Here is a 22,829-nt window from a genome sequence, read left to right as displayed (position 1 = left end):
AAAAAAAAACAAAAAAAGAAAATTGGGTGGAGACAAATAAACAAAAACAAACTCCTGGACACAGACTACAGAATGGTGGTTACCAGAGGGGAAGGGGTGGGGAGAGGGTTCAGTGGGTAAAGGGGGGCAGATGTATGGTGATGGATGGAAACTGGACTTCTGGTGGTGAGCGCACTACAGCATATCCGGGTATTAAATTGTAATGCTGTGCACCTGAAATTCACATATGTTGTCAACCAGTGTTACTTCAGGTATAAAAAGGAGGGAAGAAAGAGAAAATTGGATGGGACATGGGCTTTTTAATACAACCTGGTTTCTGTTTCCACATTTCTCCTTGCTGGGTCATCCACAACGTTAGCGCTCCCAAAGATAATCTTAGCGAACACGGCAGGCTGGGATACCCAGCCCACGTTCAAGTTGATTTGATTTGGGTTTAAAATGGAAACTATGAGCTAATGCATTTTACAGAATTGTGCAGAGAACAATTTTCTCGGTGAAAGAGGAAGAATGAGATTTGGCATGCTCTGTGTGGGTCACCATCGCACCAAAGGCTCCCGCAAGGGGTTCTCTGCGAATATCTGGGGTCTGGTGCTCAGAAGCAACGGCACAGGCTCCCTGAGGATGGATGCCCGCCAGCACCAGGCACCGCTTCCGAAGTGAGGATGCGCTCACCAGAGTGAAGCGGAGGATGACGGTTAGCCGGGACGCCAGCTCCCAGTCTCTGCAGACGGGTCATTAGCATGACTGGCTGCCTTGGGCCCCGCCAGGCTCATCGCTGTGCTCTCTCCAGCAGCAGCAACGTCATTGACTGTTAGGCTCCCTGGCTGCAGACCGGGGCTGAGCATCTGCTCTGGCTGCTTCTCCAGGGTGAGTTACGGTTGTCAGACATTCCCAAACAGGGAATTTGGTGACGGAGGAGACTGGAAAGGGAGTTTTCACCGGATCTGCGAGGGGTTGTGCCTCTGTGGTGGGCAAGGCTCTGTGCTCAGGCCTGTGGCCGGCGTGGCGGTCAACGTGGAGGCCAAGGCTGCTGAGTTCCCTTGTGCCCCCCGCCCTCACCTCCTCATCACCAGATGGGAGGTGAGGTTCTCTGGGCAGCAGGAAAGGGAAGGTGACCATTATAACCCAGAATGAATGCTTGTCTGCAGACCAGGTTGAAAATTACATAGCGATGCCGACCGCTTTGATGTTGCATCTGAAAAGTTGTAATTGTCCTTCTTCGATGCAGTCTGTCTCACGGGTGGAGGTAGAGAGTGGTTCGTATTTTTAATCAGAGAAGACCTTCCCTGCTGGTAACTTGAGGCCATTCCATTTCCTCTCAGAGTGTCTCGTCTGGTTGGAGTCTGGGATCGCTTTTGGATCACCTTGACCTTATTTGGCATTAAGGTGCTTGCTGGGACCTGGAGGGGCATGATGGGAAGTTGACTTACCCTGTTGTTAGCACATGTAAAATTAGAGGATTCTGGTTCCCTTCCCAGGTGCTCAGAGGGGAGTCCAGATGAGTGCAGCCTGTGCACGAAGGGCTGTGGTCACTGGCCTGTCCTGGAGGGGAGTTGGGGGCCTGAGTGTTCCCGTGGTACCCAGACTGATGGGGGGATTGGGCACGCCCTGTCACGTCTCTAGGATACTGTTCTGGGTCAGTTGAGCATCTTTCAGGAAGAAAAGTCCAAGGTTAGAGCTGGCTTCAGGACTCCTGGATCCAGGGACACGCTGGGGTCATCTGGACTGAGTCCTTTCCGTCTGTTATGGTACTGCATTTGTAAGTGTTGAGACTCACCCGTCTAACGCTCCTTACTATGTAACCATGGGCAAGCCACTGACGCCCGTGAGCCTCGGTTTCCTCCAGCAGGGAGGCTTGAGCGCACCGGTTCGTGAAAGCACCTAGCACAGTGCCAGGCGCACAGCACAGCAGGTCCTGGTGGCTCTGCCCTTCTCTCAGCGCCTTCATTCTCTGGCTTTCTCCCCTCGCCAGCCTCTAGTGGGCCGGGGCTCACAGCCTCCTGGCTTCTCATCCACAGTAAACAGAGTTTCTCTTTCCCCAAAACAGTCAGGAATGTGGACATGGGTCTCAGGTTCAGTGGCCGCAGGCATGTGCTACCCACCAGGAAGTGCCCCTCCAGGGGGCTGGAGCTCGGGGAGCCCCTTGGGAGAGAGGTCTGAGAAGCAAGCAGCCTGCCTGCCACATCAGACAAGGGTGGCATGTTATTTCCTGGGGAAGAGGGAATAAAGATCGCAAACCCTTGTTTTGTGAGGGGGAGGTACTTAGGGTGGCAACTAATGTGTCCGCCACATGTGACATGCTCTTCCGTGCCCCGGTGCCTTTGCACATGCTGTTCTCTCTGCCAGGGATGCCATACCCACCCTGCATGCTACCGTTCATCCCCCAAGACCCAGCTCTTCCCTGGCTGAAGGAGCCACCAGCGCTGCCCAGCCCCTTCCCCAACATCAACTGCTTTTCCGTTTTGAAACAAGCACCTATAGGGTGATTGCTGGCCCTCCGTGCTAGGAATACAGAAGAGAAGAAAGCACAGTATGTCAGTATTAGTTTGATTCTTCCTCTCTGCTCTGTTTCTTCTCTACCCAAGCAGTTATTCGTTCATTCATTTATTCAACACATATTTATTAAGTACCTCCTCTTTGCCAGGCGTTGCTCTAGGAGCTGGGGAGTCAGTGGAGCAGAAAAGACAGTAAAATCAATCAGTACGGTAGTTCCCTTTATCCAAGGGGGGTACGTTCCAAGATGCCTCATGGATGCCTGAAACTGCGGATAGTATCGAACTCTGTATATACTGTGTTTTTTCCTATACATATATTCCTACGATAAAGTTTAATTGATAAACCAGACATGGTAAGAGAGTGACAATGATAACTCACAGTAAAACAGAATAATTGTAACGATATACTAGAATTCAAGTTGTACGAATGCGATTGCTCTAAAAATATCTGCTTGTCCTGGATTCGCCCTTCTTGTGATGTGAGATGATGAGAAGCCTGCATGGTGAGGCGAGGGTCTCAGAACCGTGCCCAGTTTCAAGCTTATACCTTGTTGCCCTGGCCAGGTTGGCTCAGCCGTAGAGCGTCAGCCCACGGACCAGAGTCGCGGGTTTGATTTCGGTCAAGGGCACGTACCTCGGTTGTGGTTCATTCCCGGTCCTGCTCAGGGTCATGCGGGAGGCAACCAGTCGATGTGTCCCTCTCATGTTGATGTTTCTCTCTCTCCCCCTTTCTCTCCCTCTCCCTCCCTCCCACTGTATCTGAAGATAAATAGAAAAATATCCTCGGGTGAGGATTTAAAAATAAACAAATAAATAAAGCTTATACATTGTTTTATCTCGGCTATTTTTCAATCGATTGTTGCAAACTGTTGACCACAGGTGACTGAGACTGTGGAAGCAAAACTGCGGATAAGGGGGACTACTCTAATAGTAACAAAAAAGGTCATTTATATGGTGTGTGACTTAACCAAATAAAGGTCATCAGATGGGGGGCATCGGGGGCCCTGGGGGCGGGGTGGAAAGGGGAAGGGATTGAGGAGTACAGGTTGGTAGTGACAGTAGTCCTGGGGATGTGAAGTCCAGCACAAGGACCACAGTCAATAGTATTGTAATAACCATGAATGGTGCCAGGTGGGTACTGGAAACATGGGGGGATCACTCTGTCAAGTACACAAATGTCTAATCACTATACCGTACACATGAAACGAATATGAAAGAATATTGAATGTCAACTGAAAAATAAAAAATTTAATTAAATTAAAAACTTTAATATACAGCCCTGGCCGGTTTGGCTCAGCGGTTGAAGCGTCAGCCTGCGGGCCAGAGAGACCTGGATTCAATTCCCGCTAAGGGCACGTACCAAAAAAAGTTGTAAAAAAAAAAATTTTAAATACAAACAAACAAGGCAGAGAGTGTGCAGGAGGAGGGAGCCTGGGTCGTGTGACATGAAGATGACAGGGAGGAGGCACGAAGACGCCTGGGTGCCAGGTGAGGAGAGCAGGTGCGATGGTGACATGTCCCAGGAGTGACAAGAAGCAAGGCTGTGGTGTGGGCGGAGAGGAGGAAGGTTTGGCAGGTGAGGCTCGGGGCCGAGCCAGGTAAGGCCTGGAGACCCTGTGAGACCTAGAATCGGAAGTGAGTTGATTGTACACTGGAGTCCGGAGCGCTGGGAAGGTGCCTTCGCTTTACTCCAGGTCCGTGGTCGTTGTGTTTATCCCGTCTGCCCTGAGTCCATGCTCCTCACTGGGCCCAAACGCCTTGCTTCCGGCATGGCAGCCACCAGCCACCTGTGGCTATGAAAGACGACACGTGCTGGTCTGAATGGAAATGCCCGGTACGTATAAAATAGACCGGTTTTCAAAGACGTCGTCTGAAAAAAATAAAAAAGGATACAAACTGTGATATTCATAATTTTTCTGTTGATCACATGTTGAAATGATAATATTGGGGACGTATTGGGTTTAAGTGACACTTATTATTAAAACCAATTTCACCTGTTTCTTTTTATTTTTTTATCCTCACTCAAGGACATTTTTGCATTTATCTTCAAACAGAGTGGGAGGGAGAGAGGGAGAAAGAGAGGGACACATCGAGTGGCTGCCACCCACACAACCCTAACCAGGGCCGGGGACAAACTGCAACCGAGGTACGTGCCCTTAGCGGGAACCGAACCTGGAACTCTCTGGTCCACGGGCCGATGTTCCAACTGCTGAGCCAAACTAGCCAGGGCTCTTTTTAATTTTTTTTAATGCAGGGACTGAATAGTAACAGCTGTTTTCCACTTGGGATCATTCCCTGAAATCTTTGTCTCAGGCTCTGCTTCTGGGGGACGCAGCCTGAGATGCATAGATGCTCAGTAGAAGGAGAACCAGAGGGGTCTCCTGTCCAGCACGTCACTGGGTACAGGTGTGAGGGTGAGTGGCAGGGGCATGGACTTAATTAAAACCAATTTCCTCTGAACCTGTGAGCCAGAGGACAAGGAACAAGGCCCCTGTGCCAGGCATGGGGCATGGTGTCTGACTGGTCCGAGTGCTTCCGGCTGCCACACCCAGAGGGACAGTTGAGTCAGCAGCTGAGTCAGTGAGATCAGAGCTGCCCAGATGAGTCCTGTCCTATGCGATTCCGCCAGTGGGTCCCGGGGGTGTCTCACAGCTGGAAGGAGGGAGTGTCCAGCATGTGTCCAGCCATGACACTGAGTGTATGGGGCAGTGTCTTCTTTTTCTCACACCACCTCTGACCCCAGGCATCTTTCCCACTCTCAGACACCAGTGGGTGTTGGACAATCAGTTCAGTTCCGACACTAACCCCCCGGAGTCAGCACAGACCCCCAGGTGAGGGGCTCCGTTCCACTGGACTGCCCCCGCCGCTCGTGCCAGACACAAGTCTCGGGGGTACCTGTGCTCAGAGGGCTCCCCAACCCCCTCACGGTGTAATTTGTCAGAGTGACTCACTGAACTCGGGAAGGCACTTTGCTTACTCGTCCTGGTTTTTCATAGAGGGTACACTCAGGAGGGTCAAACAGAAGACAAGAACAGGGTGGGGTGTTGGGGGGCACACACAGTTTCCGTGCTGTGTTCGGTCCCTGCCCTCCAGCACACTGATGTATCGCCCACCCAGTGTTCCGGGGTTCATGGAGGTTTCATTACACAGGCCCGGCTGACTAAATCACTGGCCATTGGTGATTGAAGTCCAGCCCCTCCCCCCTCCCTGGGCCCTGTCCGGTCACCATCCTGAAGCTGTTTAGCCCTCTACCTGGGAGTCATCTCATTAGGATACAAAAGACCCTTTTGCCTTCTGCGGACTCCAAGGGTGTCCGGAGCTCTGTGCCAGGAACCAGGGACAAAGACCAAATACACTCTTTATTATCCTGCAGCGGGACACAATGTTAATGCGATCAGATGAGGAACATGTGGGAAGACCTGTGACTGGCAAGTTGCCTGGAGCGTGGCATGTTATATGTTGGCGTGTGTGTGTTGGAGGGAGGGAGGTGGTAAATCTCACTGTACAGAACTGCTGGCATGTGTCCATTCTTCAACAAGCATGCAAAGCACCTACTGTGTGCTCGTGTTGTGCCAGGTCAGGGAGTCAAAAGTGAACCTTGCGTCAAACCTGCTCCTGACCACTGCCAGCCTAGAAGCTCGGTTTGCTTCCAAGGCAAAGACCAACTCCTTGGCATGACATCCAAGGCCTTCCCAGGCAGCTCTGCCTTTCCCTCTGCCCTTGGCTCCTATCCCTCCTCGCACACGTCCCCCGCTCTCATTGCACCGAGCTACTTGGTGGGCCCCACGTCCGATACACCTGTCAGACCTCCGCCCACCTGCTCTTGCTATTCCCTCTGCCTGGAAAACCCTTTGCCATCTGACTTGCTTACTCCTCTTCCAGGAGGCAGCTCAGCACGACCTCCTCCAGGCAGTCCTTCCAGATTCTTCATGTCCCCTGTACTTATTCCTCCTAGCATCTCAGTCATTCAACAGACACGCATTGGGCACTTATTATGTCGAAGGGACTGCACCTTAACTCTAAGAATCCTAGTGTCTGTCAGCACTGATGAAGGGTCAGAGGCTGAGCTAACCAGGACGTGAATTATCTCACTTAGGCCGTGTGCCGCCCTGTGAAATAGGTACCAGTTGTAACCCCGCTTTTCAGAGGTGGGAACAGGATTGACGAGGCTGACAGTATGTGACGGGCCAGGATGTCGACCCCAGCAGTCAGACCCCGGAGCTGCCCTCCTTCGTTGGGAAACTGCATTGTCTTTTATTGCATTATCCTGCCCTTCTGTTTACTCTGCCTCCCAGATCAGTCCGGGTCCCAGCAGGAAGCAGATGGAACGCTCAAAATAGGATCATTTGAGCCGAGTTTAAGGGACTCATTTGAGATGTGTGGGCGAGGGGTCGGGAAACCGCCTGGGATGGGGCACTCCCGGAGAGGCTGTGTGAGGGCCCTCGGACGGCAGCTGAGTGGCAGGAGCCGGGGGGGGGGGGGAGCACCCCCTCCCTAAACGTTCTGATTCCTCCAGCCATTTTCCAGACATCCCATTAGCCAAACCCAACCCAAAGCCAGAGGACCAAGGAGCCCTGTAATGTGTTGAGCAGATCAGGCCCCTGGGGTCCGGAGCGGGACAGGGAAGGTAGCCAGTGGGCTTGGCAGGCCCCCTGCACTCTATGTGTCTGTAGGCTCCTTGGGGGCCCAGCTCGGCCTTGCTCTTCAGCCAGGTGCTTGGCGTGTGTGCCAGAGAGTAAATCATGAGTGATCTTAAGTACAAAGGCTTCTTCCCCAGTGTCTGCTTGCCAGTCATGTGTGGACCTAGGATTCTGAGTATGTGTGTGTCTGTGATTTCTGAGTGTGTGTGTGTCTGTGTTACTTCTGAGTGTGTGTGTCTGTTATTTCTGAGTGTGTGTCTGTGTTATGTCTGAGTGTGCATGTGTGTCTGTCTGTGTTATTTCTGAGTGTGTGTGTCTGTTATTTCTGAGTGTGTGTCTGTGTTATGTCTGAGTGTGCATGTGTGTCTGTCTGTGTTATTTCTGAGTGTGCATGTCCATGTCTGTGTTATTTCTGAGTGTGCATGTGTGTCTGTGTTATTTCTGAGTGTGCATGTGCATGTGTGTGTCTATGTTATTTCTGAGTGTGTGTGTTATTTCTGAGTGTGCATGTGCATGTGTGTGTCTGTGTTATTTCTGAGTGTGCATGTGTGTCTGTCCATGTTATTTCTGAGTGTGTGTGTGTCTATGTTATTTCTGTATGGGTGTGTCTGCCTGTGTTATTTCTGAGTGTGCATGTGCATGTGTCTGTCCGTGTTATTTCTGAGTGTGTGTGTCTATGTTATTTCTGTACGTGTGTGTCTGTCTGTGTTATTTCTGAGTGTGCCTGTGTGTCTGTGTTATTTCTGAGTGTGCATGTGCATGTGTGTGTCTGTGTTATTTCTGAGTATGCCTGTGTGTCTGTCTGTGTTATTTCTGAGTGTGCATGTGCGTGTGTCTGTGTTATTTCTGAGTGTGTGTGTGTTTGTGTTATTTCTGAGTGTGCATGTGTCGGTGTTATTTCTGTGTGTGTGTCTGCCCGTGCTATTTCTGCGTGTGCCTGTGTGTCTGTTCATGCTATCTCTAAGGTTTGCGGAGGGAAGAGGGTGGGAAAGCCTTCTAACCTCGAGACATCTGATTATTTCAGTGTCTCTCAAGAAACTTTTCTCACCTCTTGCCCCATTTGAACCTGGATATGAAAATGGAAAACAAGATTTTTTTTCAACATATTTTTTAATGTTTTCTTAATTGATTTTTTAGAGAGAGAGGAAGGGAGAGAGAGATACAAACATTCATGTGAGAGAGAGACATCAGTTGGCTGCCACCTGCAGGCCCCCTACTGGGGATTGAGCCCGCACCTGGGTTTGTGCCCTGACCAGGAATCGAACACGGACCTCTCAGTCCTTGGGATGACACTCAATCCACTGAGCCACACCGGCCAGGCAAGACTCTTTTTAACGTAAGAAGCAAACAAATGCCACGCAGATCTCAGTCTCACACTGCTGCACGAGGCCTCTGCCGGAATTCCTGAGCTGAGGGAAGGGTGGCCCGTGGGGGTGCTGGGGCCCAGGGTGGAGCTCCCAGCGCAGGCTTGTGGCTGCCTGTCCATGCTGTGTGGTCAGCAGGCCCTGTCTGTGCCTCCACACTGATGTCAGTGAAGAATGGTGCCCAGCCAGAGAGAAACAGCCCAAATTACCGTGGGTGTGCGTCTGGAAGCCCGCATTTGCTCCGTTAAAGGAAAAGGAAAACTGTAATTCCAAATGGATTATAATTCTTCTTTCAGTTTATGTGTCACGTGAACATGTGTTTGTGTCTGAAAGCCCGAGCCTCTTGCTTGCTACATCCTGAGAGCTAAACATATCAATTTCCCTCCTACTTTAATCTGTTCAGCCTCTCCCTACTTAGAGTGGTTGACATTAGTCTGCCTTTGTTATGAATGTGTATGTGTTGGGATCAACCTTGGCAAAGATTTGAAAGCTCTGGGGACAAAGTCACTATTGGGTTCCAGAATGTGGGACCATTATCTGGCCAGAAGAGGTGGCTCCGTTTTAGAATCACTGGATGTGAAAGACGGTCTGGGCCAAATCTTCTGTGTGTGTGTGTGTGTGCGCGCGCATGTATACGTGTGTGTGTGTATGTATTTATACTCCACTATATACCTCAGAGAATAGGGCAAATTGCATTATAAAATATACAAATCAGTGGAAAGGGATGTGCATCAATTCAGAACCACAGGTAGGCTGGGATATGAATACAATGGGTGGACGTGTACCTGTGTACACCTCAGCATCTCACAGAGTTGTTACTTTGAAACCACAGATTACTTCCTGAGCCGTTTATACAACGATTATTACGTATTCAACACTCTTATGAACATTATTGCATGTGTCTTTCGGTGAACCTATGTATGCATTTCTGTTGGGTGTACACCCAGGAGTGAAATTGCTGGCTCATATCATTCTTTCATTTGAATTGACAGCATCAAAGCAAATAATAATTATAATAATCGTTTCATGGAAAACAATGAAGATTCACACACAGCAGAATTTCAGTTCTTTGGATTGAATGAGCATTTATAGGCGACGAGCATTGTATTCTCACATATGTTAGCTTGTTTAGTATTCATAACCACCTCTGAAGTTGCTGCCATGAGCCCCATTGTAGACATGAGGCAAACTGAGGTTTGTGCCCAATGTCACACGGTTTGTAAATGGTAGTGTCAGGATTTGATTCCAGGTCTTTTGACTCCTGATCTGCACTCGGCTTGGCCATGGCTTCTTTCCTTGAGATACTGGCATTTTCTGCAAAGCCTTTGGGCAGCAAATATTTTTTATTTTAAGTTACTTTTGCTGGTCTGCTGAAAACCCTTCTAAAAGAACTGCACCTGTCTGGCCGTTTGAGCGTCGACCCATGCACCAAGAGGTCGCCGGTTTGATTCCTGGTCAGGACACTTGCCCAGGTTGTGGGCCTGATCCCCAGTGGGGGGCGTGCAGGAGGCGACCAGTCGATGTTCTCTCTCATTGACGTTTCTATCTCTCTCTCTCTCTCACTTCCTCTCTCCCTCAAAATCAATAAAGGAAAAAAAAAATTAAAATAAATAAATAAATAAAAGAACTGCACCTGGCAAGGTGCTTAGACTACAGCATCACCTGTCAAACCCTTTCTGGATGAGAAAGGTTCATCACTTTGAGGACCACTTCTTACCGAGGCTGGCATTTGCCGAGGGTTTGCCCTCATTAGCAACCGCATGTGTTTAGAATTTCATGTTGGGGGGTGGGCATTCGCAAAGTTCTACAGTGTTTTGTTGGTATTTTTTTCTCCTTCTTGGTAGCCCCTTCTCACTGTTCCCAGCATGATTGCTCCATTCAGCGTGCTGAAGGCCTGAACACCAGCTCGCCGAACGTGTTCCAGTGGAGCGCCAGTAAGAGCAGAGGGATGCCCTGGGGTTAGAGTGCGTGGATCTGGTGCATGAGCTTTGTAGACATGAACTTGGCTCCCTGGGACCTGGGGGGTTCTCTGCTTCCTGGTTCCAGTGTTCTAGAAGAGGTAGTTGTGTGTGTGTGTGCGCGCACATGTGTGTGTGCAGATGTATAGACATGCGCTGTTAAGAAAGGAAAAGGAGTAAAAATTCCACCCAGGGTCTCGAGAAAGGACTGTGATATGTTTTAATCTGAATTCTCTCTCTTCTCACTCACTTGTATACATACACAGAATGCTGCCTATAATACAAAACAGTAGAATTTTTTATCCTCAAAAAGAATATTTGGGCCCTGGCTGATTTCACTCAGCGGTTAGAGCATCTGCCCATGGACTAATGGGTCGCGGGTTTGGTTCCAGTCAAGGGCACGTACCTTGGTTGCGATTCATCTCTGGTCCTGGTTGGGGTCGTGCGGGAGGCAGCCACTCGATGTGTCCCTTTCACATTGATGTTTCTGTTTCTCTCTCTCTTCCTCTCTCCCTCCCACTCTATCTGAGCAAAAAAATGGAAAAATGTCCTCAGATGAGGATTAAAAAAAAAGAATATTTGGGGTGCCAGCTCTAGTCATTCACCGTGTTTACAAAGTCAGATAGATAAAACTACAGAACAGGACTGCGAAAAAATCTTTTCTCCCTCCAAATGTTTCATCATTGTGACTTGAATTCTTAACCCTAACTAGAAAGAAGGATAATGAAAGGAAACCCATTCTTGACCCCACACTGCTATACCGACCTGCTGTTGGATTATAAATGATACACCGACTAATAAATAGCAAAACTACCTTATGTAAATAAATCAACCAAAAACCCTGTGATTCTATTTCAGCTGTGGAAAGGCTACTACCATTTATCTTCCTGGCATGGAACATAGTTCTGGAATTTGAAATGATTGCCCTCGAAAGACTGGGCAGAACCCTGATTTTTAAAGCACAGTGTTCTCTGAGCTTCAGCATCCTATTTCCTGTTCGGAATCTGCCCTGTCTCTTCTCTCTTAACCACTTGTGCAAAGGTTGTGTAAATAAAATTGCTTCTTCAGACTGTTGGCTCCTCTGTGGCTGTATTTCTGAATCGATTCCAGAGATGACATTTTAGTGCTTCTAATATGTATTGTCCCTACTTGGTAAATAGAGACCAGCCTTTTCAGTGATTCTATAACTTCACAAAATAAGCCTTGTTAACTGTCCGCAGAATAATTCAACAGACTCTCTACACCTCTGAGTATAGAAGCTAAAACACAGAGGACACGTTGGAGAAAATGACTCTGATAGAATTCTTCTAATTTGACCACTTCTGAGATGAGATGTTTTTGGTTCAGTCTTAGTTGGTTCAGCATGTTCTTAAGCCCAGTATAAGTGAGGATTAGATTTCAACTGCATATCAACAAAATTCCAAATCACATTAGCAATTAGGGCTTTTTTTTTTTTTCTTCTCTTTCTCTGACCAAAGAAGTCTGGAGATAGTCCAAAGTCAGATGGTCCTTCCATGGTTATCAGGGACCCAGGCTGTTTCTCTCTCTGGTTTGGCTTTATCATATTTCCTAATGATCCAAAGTGGCTGCTGGAGCATCAGCCATCACGTCCACATTGCTGGCAGCAGGATGGAAGAAGAGGGAGAGGGTAACAGGGGGTCTTCCTCTTGCTGAATTAGCTCTTTTTAAGGCACTTCCCCAAAAGTCCTACCTAGCACTTCAGCTTCCATCTCACTGGCTGGACTCAGGCGCCCAGCCATACCAGCTGTAGTGGAGGCTGGACGATGAGGCTTTTAGCTGAACACATTACTGCCCTGAGTCTAGTGAGGCTCTGTTACTGAAGAAAGGGAGAGTAGATCGAGGGCACATAACTAGTTTTCCCTGCCACATCCAGCGAGGTTCTATTTATACAAAGACTGTAGTGTAGTAGAAAGGGCTTGAACTCTGAAATCAGATAGACTTGTGTTTGAATCCCAGCTCCTCCAATTTCTAGTTGCAGGACCACTTCTCCGAGCCTCAATTTCCTATCCATTAAACAGGAGGAGAGCAATCACTACTTCGCAGAGTTGTTGTGAGGTTTAAACAAAGTCGTGTCTGTAAATTTCCTTGTACACAGTAGGTACTAAATGCAGGTAGCCATTATCGTTATTATTATTAATGGCTGAGTGTGCCTCAGACTGGTATTACCATGGTGATTATTTTTTAAATTGAGGTATCATTTACATAAAATTTACCCTTTTAAGGTATATAATTCGGTGATTTTTAGTGTATTCACAAAGCTGTATCACCATCACCATGGTCTAATTCCAAAACATTGTCCTTACTCCCCAAAAGGAACCCCATGTCTATTGGCAGTCACTCCTTCCTCCCTTCCCCCAGCCATCTCTGGAGGCCTCTTCTGGAATCATATAATTGCTAACCCTAGTGTCTTTCTTTCACTCAGCACTGTTTCCAAGTTTCATCCATGCTGTAGTATGTATCAGCACTTTCTTTTTTGTGTGGCTGAATAATATTCCATTGTATAGATGGACCATATTTTTGTATTCATTCATCTGTTGGTGGACATTTGGGTTGTTTCCACTATTTGGCTATTGTGAATAATGCTGCTTATGAGCATTCGCGTACAGGTTTTTGTGTGGATGTGCGTTTTCATTTCTCTTTGGTATATACCTAGGAGAACTGCTGGGCCACATGGTAACACTGTTGAACCTTCTGAGGAACTGCTAGATTGTTTCCAATGCTGCTGTACCATTTTACATTCCCACCAGCCATGCAGGAGGGTTCAGTTTCTCCGCATCCTCTCCAACACTTGTTACTTTCCATTTTTAACAGTGTCTTCTATAAAGTAGGCACACAGTGCATTGTAATTATTTCAAATTTTAATTGTAGCCAGCCTGCTGGGTGTGAAGTGCTGTTTTATTATGCTTTTGATTTGCATTTCCCTAATGACTAATGATATTTTATTGATTTTAGAGAGAGAGGAGGGGAGAGGGAGAGAGAGAAAACAAACAAACAAACACCGATGTGAGAGAGAAACATCAATCGTTGCCTGCCATACGCCGAAATGGGAATTGAACCAAACTGGTGACCTTTCTGTGCATGTGACGATGCCCAACCAGCTGGGCCATACTGGCCAGGGCAAGGGATATCACTCTTTACCCAAGCATCCATCTCAGACCTCCACACAGATCCCTGATTGACCTCGCTTGAGTTTCATGCCTATCAGAAGACCCACTGATGCAGCCTTCAGGAGACTGGGATGCTCTGATTGGACAGCCTGGGTTCAGCCCTCTGGTTGGGAATGTGGAGACATATGATTGACAGTCTCTAGAGAATTACGTGGAGTCAAGGAGGGTGTAGTTCCTCAGAGAAGGGGATGTGTAGGGCGGACAGAAAATAGAGTCGATGTCCTACAAGGTCGCTCAGAACTACTAAGTTCCAGATGCTGAAACGACTTGGGGGTAATTGCAGGTTAATTCCCAAAACCAACATTAAGGAGAAAAGTCAGTTTGTTCACAAAAGAGAAATGAAATATATTGAAAGTAATTATCTCTAGAGCCAGTCAACACTGACTCCTCTGCTGTCCATGTAAACACAGTAATTTTACAAGTTGATTTGTACAATACTTCTACATCTCTAAGGCCAGAGCAAAAGGACTCATTTTTTCCATGATATAAAACAAAATTAAAAACCGAGAACAGAAGCTAGATGTGTCTGTCAAAAAAAGGTTTGCTAGCAATTGTGGAGGTATTTTTTTGTTTGTTTTTTTATCCTCACCCGAGGACATTTTTTTCATTTTTTGTTCAGATAGAGTGGGAGGGGGAAGAAGAGAGAGAGAAATATCAACCTGAACGGGACACATCGAGTGGCTGCCACCCGCATGACCCAACCAGGGCCGGGGACAAACTGCAACTGAGGTACATGCCCTTAACGGGAACCGAATCTGGGACTCTCTGGTCCGCAGGCTGATGCTCTAACCGCTGAGCCAAAGTGGCCAGGGCTGCTGTGTTGTTTTTTTGTTTTGTTTTGTTTTGTTTTGTTTTTTTTCAATGGAGCCCCTAATGTGATTCAGAATGTTCACACCTGAGAAAGATGTTAACCAAATAGCATTGCTAAGAAAACTCTAAGGAGGGTGGGCCCTTCTGCAGATGCAGTGATGCCCTACATTCGACATAGTTACAAAAAAGTTGTTCGAATACAGCTCATTGTTATGTTGTTTCTGATACATTTGCAAGTGAAAGCATGTTTCTGAAAGGCAACAAGTGGACACTGTGACAGATTCTTATAATATAGGGGCCCTTTTTAGGGGTCGAGAACTGATGACCTCCAGACTGTTCTGGGCCTACAAGCAGCTCTTCAGGCAGAGCTGGGCGCCTTGTGGTGTCTGGGGTTGGTTGTAACACTGATGGTCCGAAGTGAATTCATCGAATGATAGGATGTTAGTGCCCTAGAACCTGGGAGAGCTTCTGTCCCCGGCTCTGGTTTTAACTACCAGGAAAGTGAAGCCAAAGGACATGAGATGATTTGGCCAAGGAGAAGGAGCTGAGCTCGCTGGCATCCCGTGCTCCAGCTCTGCTAAAATCACAAACAGCTGTCATTAATCCGGTTTTTCTTCCTGACGAGTGTTGCAGGTGATCAGCAGTTTTGAAAAGTGCCCACACAAATAGGTCTGGCTGGGCTTTGGGCAAATCAGAGATATCCATATATGACATGACCCTTTGCCCTGGCTGGTGTGGCTCAGCGGCTAGAGTGTCGGCCTGCTGACCAAAGAGTCGTGGGTTCGATTCTGGTCAAGGGCACGTACCTGGGTTGTGGTTTGGTCCCGGCCCTGGTTGGGGTTATTCGGGAGGTAACCAATCAATTGTCTCTCTCACGTTGATGTTTCCCCCACCCCCCACCTCCCACTCTCTCTGAAGATAAAATGGAAAAAATATCCTCAGGTGAGGATTAAAAAAAAAAGAAATGACCTTTCTTTGGACTTGACATTCATAGGTCACATATTTGAAATACACTTTTATTTTCTGTTTGAATTCTTTGGGCACTTTATCAGTTGTGCTAAAAACTTGTATCTCTGCCTACATGTGAGGACAGGAGCTGTGTCCTGTGTATCTTTTTGGCTCCTGAAGAGTCAAGCATAGGACCTGTATAGAATACCAATAATGATATTAGGAACTAACATTTATTGATCATTGACTATATATCAGGCTCTGTGCTAAGGATTTGCATGGATCATTTCCTTTATACCCTACAACAACCTTATGAGGGAGATCTTCTCATTATCCTCCTTTTAAAGGTAAAGAAACTGACATTATGTAACTTGTCTAAAGTTGACACTCCCTATTAAGTGGCCGAGCTGGGATTTGAACCGGGTCATCTGAATTCACACTGCATACTCTTAGCCACTGGAAAGGTTCTATTGCTGCGTAGTAACTGTGGGATGGAACTGAACTGATGGGTTCCATCCTCATGCCTCTGCACCCGTTGGGGAGTTCCTTAGGGACCAGGAGGCCCTGGTCTTGTATCTGAAAGTGCCCAGGGGGGAGGAACTTGCCATTCAGGCCAGGCAGGTGGACTTGGCCAGAGGAGAAACCTCCCCTGCGGGGCGCAGAGGTAGGGTAGATTGTTTACATGCATAGCAACTGCCATGGCTAAGGTCACAAAGCACCTCTATCCTTATTTCTCCCGACTGCTCTTTGACAAAGGGGCTCCGAAGCAAGGGCAAGGGGTGGGATGAGGACTCAGAAGGGCCACCCACCAGCACTGAGTGCCCTCGAGCTCCACAGCTTCATCGGCTTTGGAGAGCAGGGAAGAAGAGAACGAGACAAGCGAATGAAAAAGGAGGCAGGAGCATTGCTCTGGTCTCAGTATCCTCTCTGTCTTCTTGCTCCAGATCAGGGTACTCAGTTAGGTGAGCCTGTGCCAAGTTTTATATGGTTACAGTTTTTAAAGTACAGGCCAATGTCTGTAGGCATTCCTCGATAGCACGATGCAAAGACAAACATGATCCATTCTTAAATGGGATTTTCAGATGTTTCTCTGAAGACAAGGTCTTTAATCCCTTCCTTGGAATGTAGCTGGGAAAGGGGAACCAGGATACCTGTGATCTGGCCCTGGTTCCCCAGAAATCTGCCCGGGAACACTGTAAGTCAACCACTCGGGAACGGGTTTCCTCATCAGAAAAGTTGAAGGACCAGAAACCACATCATCTTTGCAAACCTTTCTGGCCATGGGGGTTTATGATGACGTTAGCTGATGGAAGAGACTCTATGAACTGGGATTCCTCTTTCTGTTTCTCCTCTCCTGATTCCTCTCACACTCCTCTGAGTGTTAGTTTGTTCATTGGTTCGTTCATTCATTCATTCTTCTCTCTGTCTATTCAATAATGATCGCGTAAGCACCTGGGACTCTGGGGCTGTAACAGCGCATGGATAACTCCCTGGTCCCAAGGAGCTCACAGTCTCATTGGCGAAATAGAAATATTTGGAAAATGGTACCACGGAAAAGGGCTCTAAAAGAGGCATAGTCTCAGTCTTGAGAGCACAGCAGTGGGCACGGCTAAGTGTGAAAACTAAACGAAAAACAAAAGAAATTCACAAAACAATAAGAAACATGGATGTTCTGTAAGTTTTTCTCATTTTTCAGTTTCATGTTTCTTTTTTTCAGAAATAAACTAAGTTTTAAAAGCCCTCACTCCTGCAGATCGCAAGCCTTTAGGAACCCCACGGCACAGCCCACCCTTTCTTCACTGGAGGTTACTTGTGTCAGAAAGATTGCAGCTCATAAAAGGCCGTCGGTTCAATCCCAATCCCATTTATTGGGGGTTCACAGGGCACCTGTTCTAGGCAGTACCTTCTGTGGGCAAGGAAAAGCCTTCAGGGTGGGATGCAGACTGGCTGTGAAGAGCAGTTTTCCACTTAGAAGCCGTTGACTTGGTGGAGGTGGTACATGTCTGAGTTCTCTCAGTGGAAAGCATGGTGCCCCCCAGGCCACTGGGGAGATTTCAGCAGATGGTGCTTGTCCATGCCACGCCTGGGCTCCAGGAATCTCCTGTCCCTCCCTTAGTTCCTGGGGGACGTGGGTGACACAGAGAAGGATACGATTTATTTCCCAGTGCCCTCAGGGATCTGTACTCAGGGAATTTTGCAGTGTAGGAAACTCGGGAGGAAGATCTGAGTTCTGAGCCGAGCACTGCCACTAACAGAGCTGCTTGTCACTGGAGAGGTTCTGTGTGTCATGTGTGCACAGATGTGAAGTCCCTCTGAGCGGTACCAACATCCTCCACTTGCTTATGCACAGTGAGAGAGGCTGCATTGCATCTGGAGCAGAGATGAATCCCAGCTGGGGCCTGGGGCCGGGGAGCACTCCTCCAGACCAGACAAGCTTGCCCTGGAGTTGGGCTTGTAACGAGTTCCCCAGGAGGAAAAAAAAAATAACACATAGACTGTCACAGAAAATTACCCTGGGGCTGTGGACCAGTGTCTGAGAGCGTGTAGTGCAGTGGCTGATCACATGGGCTGTGACATCTGACTGGTCAGTGTCACTCCACCATCTGCCAAGGTGACCTCTAAGCGTCAGGTTTCCCTCCCGTGTGAAATGGGAATGGTGCGGGTACCTGCTTTGTGTGGTTGCTGCAACTGTCATGTGAGGTTGCTCTTGCCGTGACTCAGAACAGTGCAGGACACATCACGCGCACAGTAATGGTTGGCTGATGTTATTCTTTTAGAGGACAGAACAGAGATATATTCCTGAGTTCACTCAGTTGATATTTACACTTTGCGTCTCCTGGATTTCCCAGCTCTCTGCCTGCCCCCTTTCCTCCTGTCTCCATCAGAGGGCACAATCAGGGAGCAAGGAGGTAACACTGACTGGTTGTTGCCTCTCCGAACCAGCCGTGTTCTTTATTTCTGAGAACGCTCTATTTTGCAGTACAGCCTCTCTCGCTCTGTACTGAGTACATTTGGGACTGGACTAGTTATTAGTAGTAGTGGGACGTGAAATTGCACAAGTGCACTTGGGAAGCCCTGACACAAGGCACATGCAAACAGCGGTCTTCAGCTCAGGTAGAGATGGCCTGGAAGTCTGGCCGTACACCACGTGGAGTCTAGTCACCCTGTCCTCCTCCGGCCCCCCTGCCGCGCCTGCCTTCCTTCTGTGACTTCATTAAGACAGAAAATGAATTCGTACGTTATCAGGTGAAATAAGGAAATGAGAATCCTTTCTTTGGTTGTCTGGGCTGGGAAAAATATCTAATGGAGAAGCATAATACCAGGTATAGGCAAGAGACCGATTTTGCAGACTGAGAAAGGGCCTGGATTTCGTCTGCCAGGCTCAGGGACATCGACTTGCAGGAAGATTTCATTGTGTCTCAGTTTCCATTATTGCAATACTACCATATTGGACTGCGGTGTGAATGAATTCAGACACTGAATACATAACACCCCGTGACCGGATCAGAGCTCAGAAAGTAGGATTCTATACCTTAGTAGCCTCAGGTTTCTCTCTAGTAAATTTGGGATAATTATTCTTACCTTATGAAGTCCTGAGGTTTAAAGGGAGGTATGTGTGTCCAAAATCTATACTTAGCAAAAGTGTCTGTTCATAGCAGATCTCAGTACATTTTTTGTAAGAAATATCAGAATTTACATCTCCAGATAAGGTTTTCAATATCCCATTATATTTGAAAGGTACTGTCTTCTTATGTCTCAGACCCTGCTAAAGACTTTATGTGCCTCAGTTCATTGAATTATCAGAGATAGTTACTATTCATTGCCCCATTTTGCAGGGGTGAAAGCTGAGGCTGGGAGATGTTAATTACTTTAACAAGTCCTAATAGTTGAGAGAAGTTCATTGCTTTAACAAGGCCTAGTGGTTACAATGCGGCAGAGATGGAAGCCCAAGTCCTCCTCATATGAGAGTCAGCCTGTAATTCACGCTCCTGCGGAATCAATGCTGCCCTGTTCCATCCTCCAGAAGTTGCCTTGCTCAGAACAAACAGCCTTCTGAAAAGGAGGCTTTTCTATTATGGCCTCAACTCACGTCTGCTCTCAATTAGTGTTTATCCGTTTTCTCTAGAAATTGTTTATTCACTTCCCAAATCCTAAACCATTACTAATGGATCTGTCTCGCAAAGGATATTTACAAGAACATGTTGGATCTCAGAAGACGATTCCCTAATCAGAGATCCCAAACATTGGGAATCGCGGGGCTGCCTCCCCCTCGCTCGCCTCTTTCCTTCTCCAGGTGACTGATTTAGAGACAGATCTGCGTCCTGGAATGCAGAGAGATTCTTTAAAGTCAGACTTCACACAGTAAAAGAGCTCAAAGGAACTAACACTGGTTGATTGGTCACTAATCGTCAGCTGTTTCATGCACATCTCATTTTATTTCACGTAACAACCTGTAGCATGGTTTTATTATTACCCTCATTTTGCAGGTGAGGAACCTAATTAGTGACAGAGTAAAGATTCAAACCCAGGTCCTTGTAACACAAAGCATATTCTCTGCTGATACTACCCACTGCCCTGTCCCATGAAGGCATGGGGACCCTTTGATGACAGTGCTGTAATTCCATCCCATCAGATTGGGATGCTGGCGAGCGCTGTTGATCAGAACACCAATTCCTCTTGGTTTCTTGCAGCCGGAGAGCAACTCAAATGTCCCACCCCCACTCTCCACCCCTGGTACATTGTCAGTCTTCTTGCAAATGCACCCCCCTGGTTGTTTGGCAGGTGGCTGAGAGTGATGCCTGAAACTGGAACTATAACTTAGCCAATTTCTCTGATGACAGTGGTGTCAATAGTGCAACCGCTGTCCCTGAGAATAAGCCACCACTGCCTCTTTTCAAGGAGATGAAAAACATCCCACCAGGACCACTGTCTTACCCTCGTCAGCAATGCTTAGAGGAAGGAACTGGTATGATGAGTCCAAGGGGGCGAACAGTCTTTGATGGTGATTATGATGATGATGACAAGAAGATGATGCCCACTTTATATAAAGCAGGGCACAGACAAGTGCAAGTGTGTGTGTGCGTATGCCTGTGTTTCCTGGCTCTGGAAAGGATGTATATTTCTGAGCAGCATTTTAAGTTATGCCCACATCAGACTCTGTTCGCTTTTAGATATCCAGGAATGCTTTTCAAGGCACTTGAGAAAATGAGAGGTGCAGATGGTTTGCACTGGGGCATGTTTCAAATTTAAAGAGGATTATGGCCCATGAACCCCCGAAATGGTGTGAACCTTTGAAATTCTAATTACAGACCAGTCGGAGGAGGTATATCTTTACCAGGGCGGCGCAGTATCACATTGCTCACACGTTCCTTTCTTGGCCAGAGGAAAAGAGGAGGAGGAGCAGATGTATAACATAATCTTCAAATGAAAACGAAACACCAGTTGATGGCAGCAAGTTTGGGCTCTCTGGTAAATTCAGCAGAGAAGGAAATCCCTTGCTGGTTGCCATCTCAGTCAGCTTAGCTGGTTGTAATCATCTTTACTTCTCTCATCTGTAGGGCTGAGGGTGTGCACAGACTCAGCTCCAGCTGAAAGATAACTGTGCCCTCATTTTGACACATCCCCCCTTCATTTTACAAGTGATGGCACCAAGGCCCAAGGTGACAGCATCAGTTATCAGAAGAGAAAGCTCTGGAATCCAGGGCTCCTGGTATTGAGAGAGTTATTCACTGACTCTAGGCTTTTAATAACGGCTCATATTTATTGAGCCATAGTATGGCTTTTGCTATATGCTATACATATAGGATGGAAAGAGATACCAGCCCAGCAGAGGCCACAGGCTTTAGATGACAAATTGGAATAGAGGGAAGAATAGAATACATGCAAAATCAATTGATGTCCAGCCTAGAGGAAGGCCCTCTTGGAGTGGATGTGTTGGCTGTTATGTTCTCTACTGCTCCATGGTGTAGCATGGGGTTACCGAGGCTCTGAGGACTTAATGAGCCCAAGTTAGTAGGGGCCATATTTGCTCCAAGCCACAGAACCTTCAGATGCAGGATGACCTGGTTAGGCAAAACACCGCCAACTCTCATAATGGTGTTCCCGTGCACAAAACACTTTCTCACCCATTATCATTCAACAGCCTCTTGAGGTTGGCACCCCTATCTTCCCTCTCCATGTGAGGCAACTGAAGGCCAATCAGTTGGCCTTCCCATCCGGGTATCATTGGGACTCAGCCTATCATTCTTTTCTGCTCAAGATGTCACCTTGTCATAGAGGCTTTCTCTGAACATTCTGTACACCTCTTTCACTTTCTTCCTTTATGTGTAATCCACTTTATCTGACATTTTTGGCTGTCTGTTGTCCTACTAGAAAGTAAGCTCCCCAGAGCAGGGGCATTGTCCCTACAGAATCTCCAGGACCCTTAGGACATATTTGTTGACAGTAAAGGAGTTGATACCTAAATGAATTGACAACCACTTGGCTACTGGCCTGCCCCTGGCCCAATGCAAAAACAAGGTCCCTGCCTGGGGGTATTCCATTGTTGTTGGGGGTTAAAGACTGGAGGACACATTTAACCAATCAAGATAGGAACTCAATCCTGGGGGAGGCCACAGGGCCAGCCTTCTGCCATCAGAGGGAGTATCTGGGTGATGAGGGTTTGTTTGTTTGTTTTGTTTTTGAGAGACAGAAACCTCCATTGGCACTCCACCAATTTTTGCATTCATTGTGCCTCTTGTGTGTGCCCGGACTAGAGATCTAACTGAACCTTGGCTTTGAGGATGACTCTCCAACTACCTAGGCTCCAAATACAGGAGCCAATCCTGTGTTGCTTCCCAAATGACTAGTTGTTGTTTTTTTTCTTTTGAACCAATTTCATCGGCCATCAATGGCGAGAAATTAAATGGATTCATTGGACTACGTCGATTGAACTAGTGAGAAAAATGGCCATCTGCCGGGGCCGAGGAATGAGCAGTCTGTTGGTACTTTTTCCACAGAAATTCGGCATCTGCTTAGCGTTTTACACCACTTGCACCTCGGAAAATGCGTCTTACACCCCGTGACCCAGATTTTTCCTCCGGGTTAAAAAAAAAAAATCGGCAATGAAAAATTAGAAAACGGTAAAAAGTCAAAACCTTGTCATTTTGTTTTCAGTTAGCATGTGAGCGACTTGAGCCAGCCGCACAAACCAGGCTTCCAGTGGCGCCGAGCGCCCCGCAGAGGGAAGGAGGACGGGAGCCCGGGAGCCCGGGAGCCCGGCGAGCGGGCAGCTGCGAGCGGGCAGCTGCGAGCGGGCAACGGGCGGGCTCCCCGCTCCGGCCCGACGCCGCCCCGCGGCCCGCGCGGCAGGAGGCGACCTCCCCGCCCGCTTGCCGCACCCACGCGGGACTGAAGACGAACGCGGACAACTTTTCTCGGGCCCCCG

General features: G+C 47.8%; 1 protein-coding gene across 7 annotated transcripts in view; it reads left to right on the top strand.

Moving 5' to 3' along the window:
- The window catches only part of ASAP1 (ArfGAP with SH3 domain, ankyrin repeat and PH domain 1), a 234,359-nt gene that overhangs the window by 5,703 nt on the left and 205,827 nt on the right, over positions 1 to 22,829 (top strand). The window lies entirely within an intron of this gene.

This window comes from Molossus molossus, unplaced genomic scaffold (assembly GCF_014108415.1).
Source record: "Molossus molossus isolate mMolMol1 unplaced genomic scaffold, mMolMol1.p scaffold_m16_p_16, whole genome shotgun sequence".
NCBI lineage: Eukaryota > Metazoa > Chordata > Mammalia > Chiroptera > Molossidae > Molossus > Molossus molossus.
The sequence above is the reverse complement of the archived record's forward strand: the minus strand, read 5'-3'. Positions and strand labels throughout refer to the sequence as shown.